Source organism: Sceloporus occidentalis, unplaced genomic scaffold (genome assembly GCF_023333645.1).
Source record: "Sceloporus occidentalis isolate IW3139 unplaced genomic scaffold, rSceOcc1.0.p SCAF_6, whole genome shotgun sequence".
NCBI classification, from domain to species: domain Eukaryota; kingdom Metazoa; phylum Chordata; class Lepidosauria; order Squamata; family Phrynosomatidae; genus Sceloporus; species Sceloporus occidentalis.
The window spans coordinates 102,766,230-102,784,850 of record NW_028316986.1 but is presented as its reverse complement, the minus strand read 5'-3'; the positions used below and the strand labels follow the sequence as shown (position 1 = coordinate 102,784,850).

The window sequence follows — 18,621 nt, the reverse complement described above, 5'->3', positions numbered from 1 at the left end:
CATCTGTACAGCTGTTGTTCATGTGTTATGGTGGCAGAACTAGTGTAAACATTTGGGTTGCACCTAATTGTGAAGTAATTTAAAACAGTGCCCCTCAAAGTAATGGTCTGTGGCCTGGTGTTGGTTCATGTGATATTGGCTGCCAGTCTGCTGCATGTCTCTAGGAAAGAAAGAAATAGTTGTATTCTATGTGCACAAGTATGGTGTCAGTCTTTGGCATACTTGGAAAAGCAGCCTGCCAGTTCCCTATTAGTTTAAAATCACTGGTTTAAAATAAAGTACAGTGGGCCCTGTACTGTTGTGGAAACCAAAATTCATAGATACTCAAGCCCTATTATATACAGTGGTACATCAAAATGCAAAAGACCATTGCAACAAAATGCAAAAATGGCTCCTTTTCATTCTGGAGAGAGGTGACCAGTGGGGTCCCACAGGGCTCTGTCCTGGGGCCAGTGCTGTTCAACATCTTTATCAATGACTTGGAGGACAAAATTGGGGGAATACTTATCAAATTTGCAGATGACACCAAATTAGGAGTAGTAGCTAATACTCCAGAGGACAGAATAAAGATTCAAAATGACCTGAACAGACTAGAAAACTGGGCCAAAGCTAACAAAATGAAATTCAACAAGGAGAAATGTAAGGTACTGCACTTAGGGAGGAAAAAATGAAAAGCACAGATATAGGATGGGGGACACCTGGCTGAATGAAACTACGTGTGAAAGGGATCTAGGAGTCCAAGTTGACCATAAGTTGATCATGAGTCAACTCTCTTTTTTTCCCTTTTTTTTCTTTTCTCTTTCCTCTGTTTCCTATCTGTGGATGTATATATGAAATTCTCAATAAAAAATAATAAAAAAACAACACAGTGCGATGCGGCAGCTAACAAGGCCAATGCAATTTTAGGCTGCATCAATAGAAGTATAGTGTCTAGATCAAGGGAAGTAATAGTGCCACTCTATTCTGCTTTGGTCAGGCCCCACCTGGAATATTGTGTCCAGTTCTGGGCACCACAATTCAAAAAGGACATTGAGAAACTGGAGCGTGTCCAAAGGAGGGTGACTAAAATGGTGAAAGGTCTGGAAACCATGCCCTACAAGGAACGACTTAGGGAGCTGGGGATGTTTAGCCTGGAGAAAAGAAGGTTAAGAGGTGATATGATAGCCATGTTTAAATATTTGAAGGGATGTCATATTGAGGAGGGAGCAAGCTTGTTTTCCGCTGCTCCAGAGACTAGGACCCGGAGCAATGGATGCAAGCTCCAGGAAAAGAGATTCCACCTCAACATTAGGAGGAACTTCCTGACAGTAAGGGCTGTTTGACAGTTTAACAAACTCCCTTGAAGTGTAGTGGAGTCTCCTTCCTCAGAGGCCTTCAAACAGAGGCTGGATGGCCATCTGTCAGGAATGCTTTGATTGTGATTTCCTGCATGGCAGGGGGTTGGACCGGATGGCCCTTGTGGTCTCTTCCAACTCTACGATTCTATGATTCTATTCCATTGCTATGTGTGGATGTGAGAGCAGGACAGTGAAGAAAGCAGACAGAAAGAAAATCAGGTTATTTGAAATGTGCTGGAGAAGAGTACTTAAGGTATCATGGGTGGCCAAAAAGACAAACAATTGGGTCCTTAACAGAACAAACCACAATTCCCCTTAGAAGCCAAGATGATCAAATTGAGGCTGTTGTAGTGTGGCTACATAATGAGAAGGTATGGATCACAGGCAGAGGTAGAAGAAGGAGCAGAAGACAGCATGCCAGGTGGATGGACTCAATCAGGGGGATCATCAATCAGGGGTGTGGTGTTATCAGTACGCTGGTGACACCTAAATATGTTTCTCTGTGTCCCCGACTGATGCAGTGACCAAGGATGCCATCTCTCCTCTAAATGCCTGTCTGGAGTCGGTAATGGGCTGGATGAGGGAAAACAGACTCAGTTTGAATCCAGAGAAAACGGAAGTGCTCGTGATAGGTTCCCCGGGCCCGGGGATGGATATTTGTCCACCTGTCCTGAACGGGGTCATGCTCCCCTTGAAGGACTCCATTTGCAGCTTGGGGGTGCTCCTGGACTCATCGCTCCACCTTACATCTCATGTGGATGCGACGGTCAGGAGCACCTGTTATCAGCTTCGGCTGATACGCCAGCTGCGACCCTACCTGGGCCGGGGGGGACCTTGAAACGGTGGTACACGCTCTGGTGACCTCTCGGTTGGATTTCTGCAATGCGCTCTACATGGGGCAACCCTTGTACCATATTCGGAAGCTACAATTGGTTCAGAATATGGCAGCAAGACTAGTCACTGGATCCTCCAGGGCCAGTCACATAACACCTGTGCTGAAAGATCTACATTGGCTGCCTATTCACTTCCGGGCGCAATACAAGGTGTTAGTTATTACCTATAAAGCCCTAAATGGCTTGGGCCCAGGGTACTTGGAGGACCGCCTCTCCCCATACAATCCGCCCCGCGCTCTCAGGTCAGCCGGGAAGCAACTGTTGAAAGTTCCAGATGCAAAATATTCTGCGACAGCACAGAAGGCGTTCTCCGTCTCGGCCCCGCAGCTCTGGAACTCTCTTCCCGGCGAGCTCCGCTCGGCCGCCTCTCTTGACCTATTCAGGAAGGGGTTAAAAACCTTCCTTTTTCAACAAGCTTTTCCCTAATCGGCGTAATATCTGCTCCCCCTCCATCGCACTTGCACTTTAAGCTAGATATGTGAGTTTTTTAATTTGTAATTTTTAACTTGTTTTTATTGCTGTTTTATTGCTGTATTTGTTTATTGTGGAATTGTACATTTATGTACTTTGTAACCCATATTGATCTACCAAGGAAAGGCGGGCTATAAATAAAGATTTTATTATTATTTATTTATTATTATTATCATAGGCATGGATTTGCAGGGACTGAGCAGAGCAGTGGAGGATAGGGAGCCTTGTAGATGTCTCACCCACAGGGTCACCATGAGTCTGTTGGGGTGCGTGAAACAGATCATAGCAAGGTTGTGGAGGTACAGCAACAAAAATATAGCTTTACTTAGCAGAGTCAAAAATAGTCAAAACAAAAAACATAGCAATATGGCTAGGTACAAACAAGCTTAGCAAAAGATGCAAAAACCATGATAGCATAGCTTCCTGCATATTAGCATAGAGAACACACATACTCCTAATCTCTTAGCAGACTCTTAGACCAATTATAGTCTGCTGATTGATTGACTATCACAGTCACATGGCCTGATTGGCCAATTACTCTACTAATTTACAATGCAGGCTTACCTAACATGGTTATACCTGCTATTTACCACACCTTTATCCAGTCACAATTTACAGTGCAAACTGGCATACCCTGATAGTTGGAGTCGACTTGAGGACAGCTAACACCAACAACAAACAGCAAAATGGTGTCCCATATATAATGGCAAAATCAAGATTTAAGTTTTGGAATTTGTATTTTTTAAAAAAATATTTACAAGCCATGGATAGTTGAGTCTGTGGGTAAAGAATCTGTGGATCTGGAGGGCGAACTGTATGGGTAGGTAGGAGGTTGGAAAAGTTGTTTATTTATTTATTTGGACAACAACTCCCAGTGGTGGTACTGGCCAGGGAATTCTGAGGCTTTAATCCAAAAATTAACTTTTTTGAGCTCTGACTACTAAACCACATACACTTCCCCCAAAATTGCTTTACCTAGCAGGAAAAGTACAAGTTACTCCAGTTTGGCTTGCCCTTTCAAGTTTTCACTTTGGCAATCCTATGTTTAAGTGATGTTTCATTACTGGAAGAGTTGGTTTTTAATTTTAGCTCTAAACAGTAAACAAAAGCATTTCTACTCAGAAGTAAATTCCATTGATTTTAGTGAGGATTATTCTTGGAATAGGAAAACTTAAATTCAGTACACACTGCGACTCCTACTAAATTCAGTGGGACTAATTTCTGAGTAGACATGCAGAAAGTTGTGCTCTAAGAAACTGTGCTTCAGTTATTCATGCAAAAATAAGAGTAAGCACCTTGCATAAACATGTGGATCTCATTAATGTCATGACTTTGTCATGAACACAGCTACAGATATTGGGGGGGGGGGGGGAGAGAGAAAGAATCAATGAGATAATTCAGATTCATTTTCAGTCTTTACTTTGTGTACATGTAACAGCTCCAAGCAAATACAACTCTCTTTAAAAGAATTACATCTTTTAGGTGTGTGTATAAGCAAAGGTAAGAAGGAGAAAGGATATAAAGGCAAGCACTACCATGCCGACAGGTAGATAATCAACCCTTTTTACATTTCTTTAATGTTTTAATTGCACATGACAATGCCATCTTTATCTCATTACTGTCAGCAACAGATCTAATGAATTGAAATCTAATGGAACATTTGAAAATAAACTCCTTAAAAATGAACTATCTTCATGTATTTTATTTACTTTTAAGGTTCCATTTGCTTTTAAGGTTTCATCCAAGTTGCTGCATTTTTAAAGCTTCCTGAAAAGATCTTCCTATGAATTCCCATTAGAACTGTTCACACAGGTGGATAAATTATTGGAAAAGAAATATTCTGAAGACCATTATATGAAATACAATAAACAGTGTCATGCTAGTAATGAAGGTTTGAGTGAGACTTCAGTATCTATATCCTGGCACTAGATACACGTGTGGAATAAAGAAGCGGGACTGGACAGCTCCAAGGTACAGAGGTTTATTTACAGTGCTAAGTAGAAGCTATATACAAGAGCAGGAACTGTACAGACAGAGTTCCTCTCTGAGCAAACAATAGCTCAGTCACAGACTCACACAGCAACTCACCAACTACCCATAATCACTATCTGTAACCCGCATTGTTTACCTTTAGACACAGCCTTATATCTCCTTGGCTGATGTAACCACTCCAGCAGATGGCATAAGCTATGAGCACATCCTGCTGAGTCATACACACACAGGTATATAGCAGAATCCACATCATGGTGTCTGGCCTCAAGGACATTTATATACATGTCCTGGCCTTGTCAGTCACACCACACACAGACTTAGCAGTTTACAGAAGTTAATTTTCCACAGCCAACATGGCTGACAAACAAACATATGTCCCCAGGCAAAGATATCATAAGAAGGATGTTCATAATGTGGTGGAAATTCCTTGTTGAAATAAAAAGCTATAGAAAGATGGAGTCACCTTTGTCAGCCAGAGAGATGGTTTTTGAAACAAAGGCTTGGAGTTTAGAAAAACTAGAGCAAAGGAATAATGAGTGCATCTTGACCTGGATGGAAGCTGGCACCAGTAAAAAGACATAACATAAACTACTGAGATAAGGATACATAGTTGACATTCAGAAGCAAGGTTAGAAGGAAGGCTAAAGGAGGGGGTAAGGAGTGATAATGCAGTTTTAATGTATGCATGTATTTCTGTTCTGATTGTAAGAATTCTGTATGTTTAAATTGTAATTAGCCAATCAGGTGTATTGAAGAAGCTTCTTTGTCTTCAATAATATAAAAAGAGCCATTTTTGTCTTGTTCGGGGCCTCAGCTTTTTGGAACTTGAATTCCACTGAGTTCATTGTTTTCCTTTGTCGACAATTGGAAATAAACTAATGGATTTTCAATTACTAGGTGCTCTTGCCAATTCTTTTGCTCTGTCAGTCCTAGATTTTTAAATTTCCTGAAATTTCTGTTACAATAAGAAAAGCTGTATTTCTCAAACAAGAAACCCACATGGTGGATAACATGACTGAATCTTTAATAGTGAAGTGAAGGGTTATATGAAGTGAACCATTCTGAAGATCTTTAACTGGAGTGACACATTTAACAGAGCCAGGAAGAACTCAGTAAGGAGACGCTGGGCTTTCTTGGAAAAGGACATGGCAGGAGGATGAGAGAATGTTGTATAGTAAGGAAGGATTTAAAGAAAGTTGAACTGAGGTGAGAGGAGTAAAAAAGGAGAAAGAAAGAAGGGAAGAGGATAGAGGTAAAGACTTTAGAGTGGTACAGGGGAGATTAGAAGGAATTTGGAAAGGAAGATATAGAAAAGAAGATATAAAGAGAATATAGAATTGGAAAAAAGTTGGAAGGTTGGAATGTATTAATTCAAGAAAGATAACAAATGTCTATCATTCATTCTGAAGCTGATTTTGTTGTTTTGCTATTTTTACTTGCTCTTACCTGTATATAAGAAAAGCTTATACAGATGCACATTGATAGATATACTGTATATGGTAATATAATCTTTACTCTTCCTTTGTTGCTATTGTTGAAATCTGTGTTTAGTGTACCACTGACTCAAGATGTGATGGTTTGAATGTAAATTTCTTATATTTAATGTGTATGTTTTTAACATTTAATAAACATTTTTCTATATATATAAAAGAAAAGGACATGGCAATGCTCATTTCTGATTCCTCCTCATTTCAATTTACATAGACATATTTGTTGTGTTAAGCATTCAGGGGCGGTTTGGCACTCCATCTATAGTATGTTGAGCCATACTGCTAGAGGGAAATAATACAGCTACTCCTGGTGCTTCACAAGTCTTTTGTGTCCTTAATAGATTTCCATTTAAAATAAATAAATAAATAAATAATTCACATAGTCCCATAGGATCATGATGCAGTTCTATCCTTTTCAGTGTGCCTTTCTTGAAAGCAAATTTCACTAGCAGGATGACTAGTTTTAGCATGAACTTTTTAAACTTAGAAAACTTTGAACACCATTTTTTTCTCCTGGTTTAAGGAAGTTTGCTAGGACAAAGTCTGACATCCAGTTTGCCATGGAAAAAGCACAGCTGCAACCCTGCTTCCTGTTTACTCATAAAGAAACATCAGAAGATTCATGCTAGCCCATGTAGTCCAGATGCCTACAATAAGCCTATAAGCAAAACATGAGTAAAATAGCACCCTCCTGTGCCCCTACAACTGATATTTAGAGGCATCGTTATTAACTGTTGTCAAATCAGCTTCACTGTAGGGCAGATATATAAATGAGTGACCTCAAGTATCATTGTCATCAACAGCCCTGCTTAGGTCTTGCAGACTCACGGCTGTGGCTTCCTTGATTATCTTTCCATACGTAAGATGCTCTTCCTCTTTTCCTACTGCATGCCACCTTCCACTTTTCTAAGGTGCCTCTGGCACTAGAGGTCTATGTGGCTGGGACCACTAACAGTTTTATTCCCCAGTTCTTGTGGTCCATGTGGCCACTGCAATATATGTGAATGGCTTATAACATGGAGGAATCCTTTCCCATGGAATGATTTCATTCTAAGACTGCTGACACTGGTACAGATTTGGAAACATACAATTAAATGGCTTCACTTCAACTGGGATGCTCATTAACACCTATGCAGAGCTCCCTTTCTTTCTTTCTTTCTTTCTTTCTTTCTTTCTTTCTTTCTTTCTGCAGCAAAAGCACTTTTGTTGTAATATATGGACTACATCTGAGAACTTGATTTAACAAGAAAAAATGTTTGTTGTTGTTCCTAGCTGCCCTTCAGTCAACCTTGATTCATAGCAACCCTGTAGATGAGACATCTCCAAGTCCCGCTGTCCTCCACTGCTCTGCTTAGGTCTTACAAATTCATGCATGTGACCTCCTTGATTGAGCCTTCCTCTTTTTCTTCGACCCTCTACATTTCCTAGCATTATTGTCTTTTCTAATGTATGTCAGCCTCAGTTTCATCATCTTGGGTTCCAGGAAGAGTTCAGGTTTGATCTGCTCAAGGACCCATTTATTTGTCTTTTGGACTGTCCATGGTATTTGTAGCACTCTTCTTCTGCACTGCATCTCAGATAAGTTGATTTTCTTTTTATTTACTTTCTTCACTATCCACCTCTCACATCCATACATGGTGATGGGGAACACAATGGATTAGACAATTCTTACTTTAGTAGTCAGTTGTATATCTTTACTCTTTAGGATCTTTTCTAATTCTTTCATAGCTTCCCTTCCCATTCCTAGTCTTCTGATTTCTTGACTGCAGTCACCTTTCTGCTCTTTGTTTGATCCAAGGTATGGGAAATATTTATTTCAATTTCCTCATTGCCTAGTTTGAATTTAGGCAGATCCTCTATGGTCATTATTTTGATTTCTTTATGTTCAGCAGCAAGCCTGCCTTTGCACTTTCTTCCTTGACCTTGCTTAGTAATTTTCCAAGTCCATGATGCTTTCCACCAGTATATGGTACTGTCTGCATATCTTAGATTGTTGATGTTCTTTCCTCCTATCTTTCCTCCTCCTTCTTCTAAGCCTAAACTTGCTCTTCAAATGATATTTTCTGCATACAGGTTGAACAAGTAGGATGGTAATATGCAGCCTTGCCTGACTCCCTTGCCAATTGAGAACCATTCTGTTTCTCCATATTCTATTGTAACAGTTGCCTCTTGTCTTAAGTGCAGATTTCTCATCATGACTATCTTTCTATATATGACTGGAGTCTATGTTGCAGAATTTTAAGGAAAAGTTTTCTTGTGTGGTAAATTAATGTTTGGTTCTATAGTTGCTGCAGTCTTTTGTGTCTCCTTTTTTTGTGGCTGCGGATGTATATTTAATATTTCCAGGCTGTTGACCACCATTTTGTTTTCCATATTTGTTGGCATATTTTGTTTAACACTTGAGTTGATACTGTCTATATGGATTGTTATCAATTGTATTATTACTAAAAGTAAATGACATTATTACTAAAAATAAATGACAATATGAAGAAAGAAGATCCATAGTCCCTGAGCACTTGTGTAAGTACCCTTGGAGCTAATTACTGGTATAAATGGTGGCTGAGACTCATAATCCTATTGCATCTTAATGCCTACCAGAATAAAGGCTATATTTTAGACTAATCTAAAATCAGATATGTCAAGACATAAAAACAAGATATTAAGAGAAGAAAGTCTAGTTGTATTGATGTGTAAAGTGTAATATGTGAAGTTATGGCCCAAAACAGACAGGCTGAAAGTGCTGTGCTGGTGCCGAAATTAGGTTTCTGGAGTGCAGAACCCTAATATGTATGGACAGCACCATCTTTACATGGTGCCGTCCATACGTGGCTCGTGTGCATGATGCAAGAACAGTGCTGCATCCGTATCGCCGGGCACCACGTTTGCATCTCAGACGCGTCACAGTGCGCCAATGGCTACTGCAGTTTGGTTGCTGCGGTGTCCCTCCGAAGGGAAACTGGGTGCCTCCAGCCCATCCCTTTGGGGCGGTCTGGATTGCCCTTTAATTTACATTTCTGTTGAATTCTTCAGGTATCAATACTCACTGAAATTTGCTATTTTGTCATATTATTTGTTCCACTTAAAAAACAAAACAAAAAATGACCAGAGAATCAATCACTTGGCTCTGCAGCAGGGAGGACCAAGGAATAGCAAAAGTCACTAGTTTTGTTTTGGTGAAATAAAGTGCATGCCATGGGTGGAGATCTTCAGTCCTCCAGATGTTGATGAACTGCAAGTTTCATCATCCCTCACCACTAGCCATGTTAATAGAAACTGGGGTCTAATAGTGTCTGAAGGCCCATTGTTTCCCCAACCTGGCTGTATGTTGCATATGCAATACATGAATATTTTGGGCAGTTGCTTGCTCAAAGCTTTGGAGCACCTTTGGGCAAGATACATTTGGTTGATCTCCTTCCAGGAGGAGGCTACCTCCTCCTCACTTTGGTTACTTATGACCATCGGCTTGCCCTCTTATCTGGGCCTTATCTGTCTGAAGCTGTACCATCCAGTACAATAGTGCAAGTCAAAAATGAATGCTGCTCTATGTGGCTGCTTCAGTTGTATGGAGAGGTAGTCAAGACTAGCAGCTAGGGTAGGAACTGCCATTGGCTGGTGGTGTCCTCCAGTGTGGATCATGATAGGTATTCAAAAACATATCTCCATAAGGCCAGTCTCAGTTGCCAATGCTCTTATATTCAGAGTTTACCTTGCCATATACAATATGAGCTGAAGGCAGTGTGCAGAGGAAGTAAGAAACATAACAAATTAAAGCATATTAAATGGAAGTGATCTACCCAAGGTATATTTCTGCGAGAAGCTGCATGGATAATCTACATCCACCTTCAAAGGGGTCAGGGAAATTCCTCCACCTGAGCTCCTCTTTTCTTATTAAGGTGATTAATCTGAAGGACTGCTGCAAACTGCTGCATAAGAACAAGTCATTGAGGAAAGGCATGATAAGCTAGGAAAATATAAGCAACTATTAAATTATGGTGTGACAAAACAGATTAGACTGTTTTAACAGTTGAAGAATTAAACACAAATTGAAAGATACTTTTGTTACACACCTTAAGTTACACCAGATGTAACACCAGTTTTAGGATCTAAAGGCTACTATAACACCAATGGGCTTTGCATCATCCTAACAGTTCCACAAACACTTCAGGAAACTATAGGGGAATAAACCTAAAGATACAATGACATTTTCAGATATGCAGAATGTTGAACAAAACAGGCAGCTATAATATGCTAGAAATAACTACAAGGGAAAGTAAAATGTCATTGCAGACTTTTCAGAGGCACACTTTGGTTTGGTTTGCAATAATCAATGGGCTCAATCCATGGCATCACTAGCTAGGGTTGGGAAATGCCCCAGCTTTTTACCCTGGAGAACCATTGCTTCAGTGCAGAAAACACCAAGGCTAGAAATACCTCATTTGTGGTTAACATGGTGAACATTTATATTGGCCGTATGGTCCAGCATAAGGCAGTTTTTGTATTCTTAGAAGTAATCACATAGGATAAGTCACAAAATCTGCCAATATATTATATAAATATATAAATATACACTGGGCCCTTACCTTACACGGGGGATCTGTTCTGGGCACACACACTGCACATAAGGCAAAAATCGCATATGCTCGAGCCTCACTGAATATAATGGGGTTCATGCTCATGGCGTGGGACAGAACACACACCATTCATTTTATTACAGCAGGTCTTCAGCATAAGTCATCATATTAAAACCAGATTGTAACAATTCTCATTAAAACACATATACCAGCACAATAGTTAGCAAGATCCAGCACATTATGTGATGAGATGGGACATAGGCGTATTACAGACAGGCCCATGAGGCGCCGTCATTGCGCGCGAGGGGTGGCGCTTCCTGACGCGCCTTGTCCCTCACGCGTAATGACTATGTCAAAATGGCGGCAGCCGTTCCACACGGCTGCTGCCATTTTGACGTAGCGGATGCTCTGCATCCGCATGTCGCACCCCAGAAGTGACGCCGCGAGTGTGCGACTAGCGCCTCGCGGCGTCTCTTCCAGGGCCCGGGAAGGAGTGCAATTTTCGCGTTCCTTCTCTGCAGCATCTGGGAACCGCGCTGTTTGGCTGCTGCAGTTCCTGGATGCTGCAACCGGCAGCAGCAGCAGACCGCCGCTTCTCGGCGGTCTGTAATGGGCCTTACATAGCCAAACACCTGTCTAAATAGAAGAGACCTATGTTAAAAAGGCATATGCTAAAGTCCTTGATCTATTTTGTGTGGGTATCATATTTATATCTTATGTTGTTACTGTTTTTCAAGTAATAGGAATCTGCCAAATTAAGACACATATAAAGCAAATACACACCGACAGAAGCCTACATTTTAAAATCACAGTAAAATAAGACCATTTATTGACTTTTCATGAAAGAATCTTGACACTTATATAAGTACATTATAAAGGTTTTACAATATGAAATGAAAATGCCACCATTTTTAGAAATGAAATAGTGATTAATATTGTAATACACTTTTTGTATCACTACAGAATTTTTGCATATTGTAAATACATGTATTGTCAAGATATATGCTGCTGAAAGTTCTTTTCAATATGATTTTGTTGTTGATAATGCAAACATGTAAGCTCACAGATACAGTTTCCACAGCTATCCCAATCTTATATCTGCAGTTGTGCATCATTACATCTATGTAGAAACTGCCTTGCATTGATGATACAATAGCACCATCCAGATCTTAGGAAGAAAAAAAAAATCTGTTTTGGACTGCAAGTCTCAGGATCCTCACATTAAGAACTCACAGATACTATAGACTATCTACAAGTTTGTACAGTGAATCCTTGTTATACACTAGGGTTTGGTTCCAAGATCCCCTGTGGATAACAAAATTTGTGGATGCTCAAGTCCCATTAAATATAATAATAGCAAAATGGTGTCCTTTATAAAAATTGGAAAATCAAGGTTTGATATTTGAAATTTATACTTTTTTTGAACATTTTCAAACCATGGATCTTTGAATCCATGTATAAAAAATCTGTGTATAAGAAGGGCCAACTGTACAAAGGAATAACATACAATCTGCCCTCTGTATGCATGATAAGCATTATATTGTCATATTTAAAGTACAAATGATATACATTTTTTAAAAAATATTAATGTTGTATTCACTCATTTTTGCTACGAATACATAACTACAGTGGACCCTTGTTATACGCTGGGGTTTGGTTCCAAGATCCCCCATGTATAACAAAATCTGTGTATGCTCAAGTCCCATTAAATATAATGGCATAGCAAAATGGTGTCCCTTATAAAAGAAATGGAAAATCAAGGTTTGATATTTGAAATTTATACTTTTTTTGAATATTTTCAAACCATGGATGCTTGAATCCATGTATAAAAAAATCCATGTATAAGAAGGGCTGATTGTATATCACATCTGAAAATGTTGCAGATGCAGGAAAATTAAGTTTGCATCTGCATAGTACAGGGGTAGGCAACCTTTTTGAGCTGGGGGCCGGGTTGCTGTCCCTCAGACAACTGGGGGTCCGAAGCCAAAAAATAAATAATTAAATATTTTTTTTAAAAAATTAAATATATAAATAAACCAGGACAAATGTAGGACAAAATTTTCAAATGGAAGACACTTTTTTTAAAAAAATGGAGGACACGCGAAAAAATTTGCTGATTTTTTAAAAAATGTTAATATAAATGCATGTTTCTGAGGCTTCTATAGACAATTGCCCCCCAAAGGCCCCGGCAGCAATCGGCAGCAGGACCAGGCTGGGGCCGGTCCCAAGGCCTTGCCGGGCCGCATCCGGCCCGTGGGCCGCAGGTTGCCTACCCCGGCACAGTACCTTAGCAAGACTGAATGTCAAATGAGTACAATATACCTTGTGCCCTTCCTTCCTTCCTTCCTTCCTTCCTTCCTTCCTTCCTTCCTTCCACAGCGATATGCTTCACAGAATCAGAAGCTACATGTCTTCAGATTAATTAAAATCTGGGAGCTGTTTCAAATTCACTTCCCTCATATCTATTATGGAAGTAGTATTTTGAAGAAATAGACATGCTGGAATTCAGTTAGACTTGAAAATGTTAATATATGTTCAAATCACTGAGAAGGAAACAAATGACAGTCACTCATGCTGGAAATGTGGTTTAATGCTGCATTACAACTGCTGCAATAATTATGTAGATTCTTCTATTATTACTAACCGCACACAAAAATCACACAGCACAAGAAGGGATAGAGATACTACTTGCTATGTTTATCAATATTTCAAAGGTTTAGGAGAAAATAAGGTTATGAACTCAAGTGCTCCTTCTGAAATCTAATTTTTATTTTCAGTAGAAGAGTTGGATTGAAATCACATAGCTAATGCAGTAATGATGAAACAATACAGACCTTAGGACCATTTCACACACAGCTTTTATCATAGTGAACACAGGCAGAAAGTGATCACAAAACAACAAACTTCTTTTAACTCAAGAAAGGGAGCAAGGTCATGGGTTGTTCAAGAAAGACACACTCTCTCTCTCTCTCTCTCCTGGTTAATGGTAAATTTAATCTGGGTCTAATCAAACATCTTGTTGGAGTGTTTTACTTATCTTTTCAAACCTCTGTATGCCCTTTAAATGAATTTATATTGGTTTATATGGTGATTTTAATTATTTTTACATTTTTGTGAAAGTTTTCAATTGACCCTCTCTGGGAGTCACCTCGAGTCCCACTCTTGGAGAAAGACAACTTATATTAAACAAACAAACAAACAAGCATTTTTTTCCTGACCTCCAAATGTGGCCACCCATGAGAGACTCTAGTTCACATATGCTATGCATCACTTGATTGTAGTATCAGTTGTAAATGAAACACTGCAAATATACTACTAAAGACAGATCTTCTATGGTGAATCACTTCACACCCGTGAAATTCTTCTTAGTGTAGTTAGTTCTCATATTCTGAAGCCTGTGACCAAATAAGGTGCATACATGTGTGAACAAGGCCTTAGCATGAATTAAATACATTCCAATCAAAAAGTGTGACTTAGCTGTATTAAAACTGTATTTAGAATGATGCCTATTACCCAGGAAGCACTGCACAATTGTTTCCGTTGCATATTCTTGCCAATTTTGAGCCCCTAGCCTTCAGCCATGAAGCATAAACATACATAAGATGCTCACTTAAATCCTCTGCCTTCTCTAGTTAAAGGTTAGAAAACTAGGCTGAAAACCCCTCCTCTGGAAGTCCCTGGAGTGTCACCATGAGGAGAGACACTGAGCCAGAAATGGGCCAAGGAATATGAGTTAGCATATGGTAGTGTATAGAGAGTATGTTAAAAGCCATGTATCTGATTTAACATTACAATGATGCTCCCTTGTGACAAGTTACTCTTTCACAAAAAGCCACTTCCCCAAAATTAAATACTTACCCTCATAAGCATTCTGCTAAATAATAAAAAAATACATACAGAGGCAAGTGTATAAAACATTTAGACTATTTCCCCATAATGTAAAACTTGCCTACAAAGTATTGACTAATAATGTAAATTCCAGTGGGCCAGGCTTTGATTCATTGTTCAATACAATTTTACTTTCTTCTGCTCCTCTCTCATGGGAAGGATGGGTTTGATGACATTTTGCCTAGTCCAGGGATTTGCAAGCACCATCAGCTGAAATGCTCATAATTGCTCTGCTTTCATTAAATTTGGAAACCATAAAGACTTTCTCCTTCGATGCTCTCTCTGGGGTGAAATGTGAAAACTAAATTTATCTCATGAGCAAGCGAGCAGGTTTTTCTGCAGCAAAGACATGTAGAGCAGAGAAATGTAGATTTCATTTACAATTTACTTTGTGGAATAGCTTAGCTCAGCAACTATTTACTAGGTCTACATAGCTCAGGGAATAATCTATAGATCTTGAGGTTGGGAGTTGGGAGCTTTTTTTTAAGGGTTGCATATAGAATAGAGGTAATTTTGCTATCTTAGGCAGCTCCTTATCCTCACTTGCAGTTGCAAAGGGAAGAAAGCCAGCTGTGGAGAGTTGTTTCATACTTCTCACTCAGTCCAAAAGATAAAGTAGCTTCCATTTCCAGATTGTTCACAAGGCCCTTAAAATAGTGGCACATAGTATGGAGGAATCAAACGGAAGCCCCCTCCACACACACTCAGGGTCAAAATAAATGTTTAAAATAATACTCTGTCCAGTGACAATAGGAACAAGTACAGTATGTGTGATCAGCTTCTAGGAAAAAAGCAAGCAAGGGGACATTGCGATGGCAATGAAGAAAGACAATGGGAGAAGCATATTCTTTTTTTAAAAGGAGAAGCAGAATCTGCAACAGCCAATTGGGCTCAGTTAAAGCTTGCATTATGGAGCTGGCTGGCAGCCAGCAGGCACAAGGGTCTCATTGCCTGTGTGCCTGAGATTTGTGTGCCATATGCATATATCCTCAATATAGCTACGTGTCAGAGTAAAATTGCCTTGAGTGCTGTTTTTATGTCCTAGTTTTTTACTTGTGCCTTGTTTTTTTTTTAAAAAAAACTGATAATGTTGCATACTTGCTGAGTGGGAGTGAATTAAAGGTAAGAATCACTGTCCTAGATATTACATTACCTAGAGGGCCTCTGATGTTCCATGCTTTTTTCTTGTTTTGAAGGTATATATAACTGTCATGGGGAAACCAGTGTGCACATATGATTTGCTGTGTTTGTTATGTGACCTCAAGTCAAGCCTGAGATTTATGGTGACCCTATCTTAGGGTTTACTTGGCAAAATTTGTTCAGGAAGAGTTTGCCACTGCCTTCCCCTGATAAAGGAGTTTATCGCACAGCCCCTAAAACGGGCCCAGTGTGTTCTAAACGTGAACGCGCGTGGGCATGCATGGAACAGGATGGGGCCAAGTACCCCATTTTATCGCATGCTGGAACACTGCCTTTGCCTCTGGGCATTCCAGTTGCATCCCCGTTTTGTCCCAGAGGGTGCCATTTCTGGGAACTGTTTCTAAGCGTCCCTAGAAATGGCGCCTTCTGGGACGGAACAGGGATGCAACTGGAACGCCCGGTGGCAAAGGCGGCGCTCCAGTGTGTGATAAAATGGGGTTCTTGGCCCATCCCATTCACGTTTAGAACACATTGGGCCCATTTTAGGGGCCGTGTGATAAACTTCAAAGTGTGACTCACCCAAGGTCACTCAGGAGGTTTGTATGACTGATTCAGACCCTGGTCTCCTGGAAGCCTAGTTCAACTCTCACACTACTAAACTACTCTGGCTCTTTATTATATGACCAGTATATTGGAAAATTACAAGAAGCCTTTATATGGAAGTATATAGTGACTGTACAGAGATTGTTCAAAGTGGTATGGAAGATATTCCATGATGAAATATCAAAAAGCACCCCATGATGGGGATCATAAGTTATTAGTTTCTTTTACTTGCTTAGCAACCATGCAAGTAGTGAACTTTTTAAAGCTAAGATTGGCATAATGTATGCTTTTCCATACAATGCATTCATGGATCAAAGACTACAAAACGTGCTCTTTCAACATAATGCTATAGACAATTGAGCTGGGGGTGGGGTTAATGTAATCCTTAGCAGAAAGCTCCCCCCCACAAATGCTGTTATTTTTTTTTAAAAAAAAAATGAATCAAGAATTTCAGAATAATTTTGTATACTTGAAATTATTACAGAAAGAATTAGTATTAATACAGCAATTTCAGGGCCAGGATAAGTTCTCAAGGGTCTGCATGCCATTCAGGACAATGAAGCTGACAGGAAAGAAGAGAGCAGAATGACAGCTTGGACAAGCTTGGTTCACATCAAGGAGATAGCAAGTGGGAAGGTCATCGCGTGGCAAGGTCCAAGAGTGGGAGGTTGGTGAATAGCATAGTCAGCTGCTAGAGCTGTAGTATCTAAACAATCCTGAGTTTAACAGCAGCAATGCCCTGGCAAAGTCTAAACCTCAAATGAGCTTTTTATACTCTGATCAAGCAACAACTGCAGTAACTCTGTTCCTTATACTGAATGTATGAGGAATTTAAATGTGCAGTGCTGTGGTTCTGAACTTCATATTTCATCATCACAGAACAGCAGTTATTATTCGTTGAATTTTGAAACCAGTACCTCTAGGGCAATGCTTACAGTTTTAGGTAGTTGACTGAATATGGATGAGATGTGAAATTACAGTGAAGACGAGTAGAAAAAATAATCGAGCAAGTTTTTCCAAATCGATGAATCCCAGAAATAAAGAAACTGATGTAGCTAGCCCACAGTTCTTATATCTCTTTAGCTGTATCTATTCACAAAGAACAAAATATTAAAATGACTTATCTCAGCTCCATCAGCCACAAGCTGGGCTGCTATGATGTCACAGAATGTGCAACATTCTAATTGCTAACACTAGGGACTAAAAGATTTGTGCCCTCTTGGTGGGAAAAGAAATCTAAGGCTGGCCATACTGAAATTGTGATTCACTATGTGAGAGTGTTACCCAAAGAAAGATGGGAGGAGTGGCTGGGGGGGGGGGGGTTCTCCACAACTGTGTCAGCTTCATTTTAAATGTTGGGGGAAATTAGCTTAAGCTTGAGAGAAGCAGGGCAGCTTTAGGATTGTTTCCCCCTGTGTATACTGGTACTCACTAAGGCAGGCTTAAAGTGTGGGTGAATGTAAGAAGGTTTTATTTAAAAATATGCAAGAGTGTAATCAAACATATGATAGTAATTCAAACAGAGAAAGCATTCAGAGCCAACTGAAATGGGAGTAAGGAGATAGGACGGGGAAGATTTAGAGTTGCAAAGAGGGGATAATTATCTGTCCAAAGAGTAGACCACTGAAAGCGGGAGTGGCTCAGATTGGGTCTGAGGATGGCAAAGCTCATACACGGATTACAGACTGGGAACTAATTGTATGTGTACTGTGTGTGCAAGGAGGCTAGGTTTCAGGACCAATATTTATATCTGAGAGCCTAGCCTCAAAGAGAGTGCTATCTTGCAAGGTAACAAAGACCTGATGGTCTTCCCAGGAATTGACACTGGCTGATGGCTTTAACTTTAGGGTTACACAAACAGTGATTGGATGAAGATAACATCAGGGTGAAGAGATAGGACAGTTGGCTGGGAACATGGCAGTGGGTAGGTAGGAAGCTCTGGCTTACTCCAATGAGACCTCCTTTGTCACTTGGTTCAAAAGGAATTGTAGAGGGCCTGAAGGGAGAAAGGAACAATCAGTACACGTATTTAGCTTTGACTGAGGCATTATCTGGGTCTTACACATGTCACTGAGTCTGTACTCCTTTCTCACGGGATATCCATCTGGTGTTCCAAAGGTCATCATCACCTCTTAAGAACATGCTGGCTCCAGATATGAAAATATGGTGATCCCAATTGGGTGCACTAACAAGAAAATGGTGTGCATGTGATTGGGATGTGATTAGGGCTATGTGA

At 40.0% G+C, this 18,621-nt stretch overlaps 1 protein-coding gene across 9 annotated transcripts in view; it reads right to left on the bottom strand.

Annotated features, from left to right (window-relative positions):
- HS3ST5 (heparan sulfate-glucosamine 3-sulfotransferase 5) overlaps positions 1 to 18,621 on the bottom strand; it is a 220,883-nt gene that overhangs the window by 8,000 nt on the left and 194,262 nt on the right. For 3 of the 9 annotated variants that reach the window (XM_089528504.1, XM_089528507.1, XM_089528509.1), the window contains one exon: positions 2,395 to 2,605. The exons of the other annotated variants lie outside the window; for them this stretch is intronic. The gene's annotated coding sequence lies outside the window, so the exon portion shown is untranslated. The remainder of the gene's footprint in view (positions 1 to 2,394; positions 2,606 to 18,621) is intronic. 9 annotated transcript variants of the gene reach the window in all.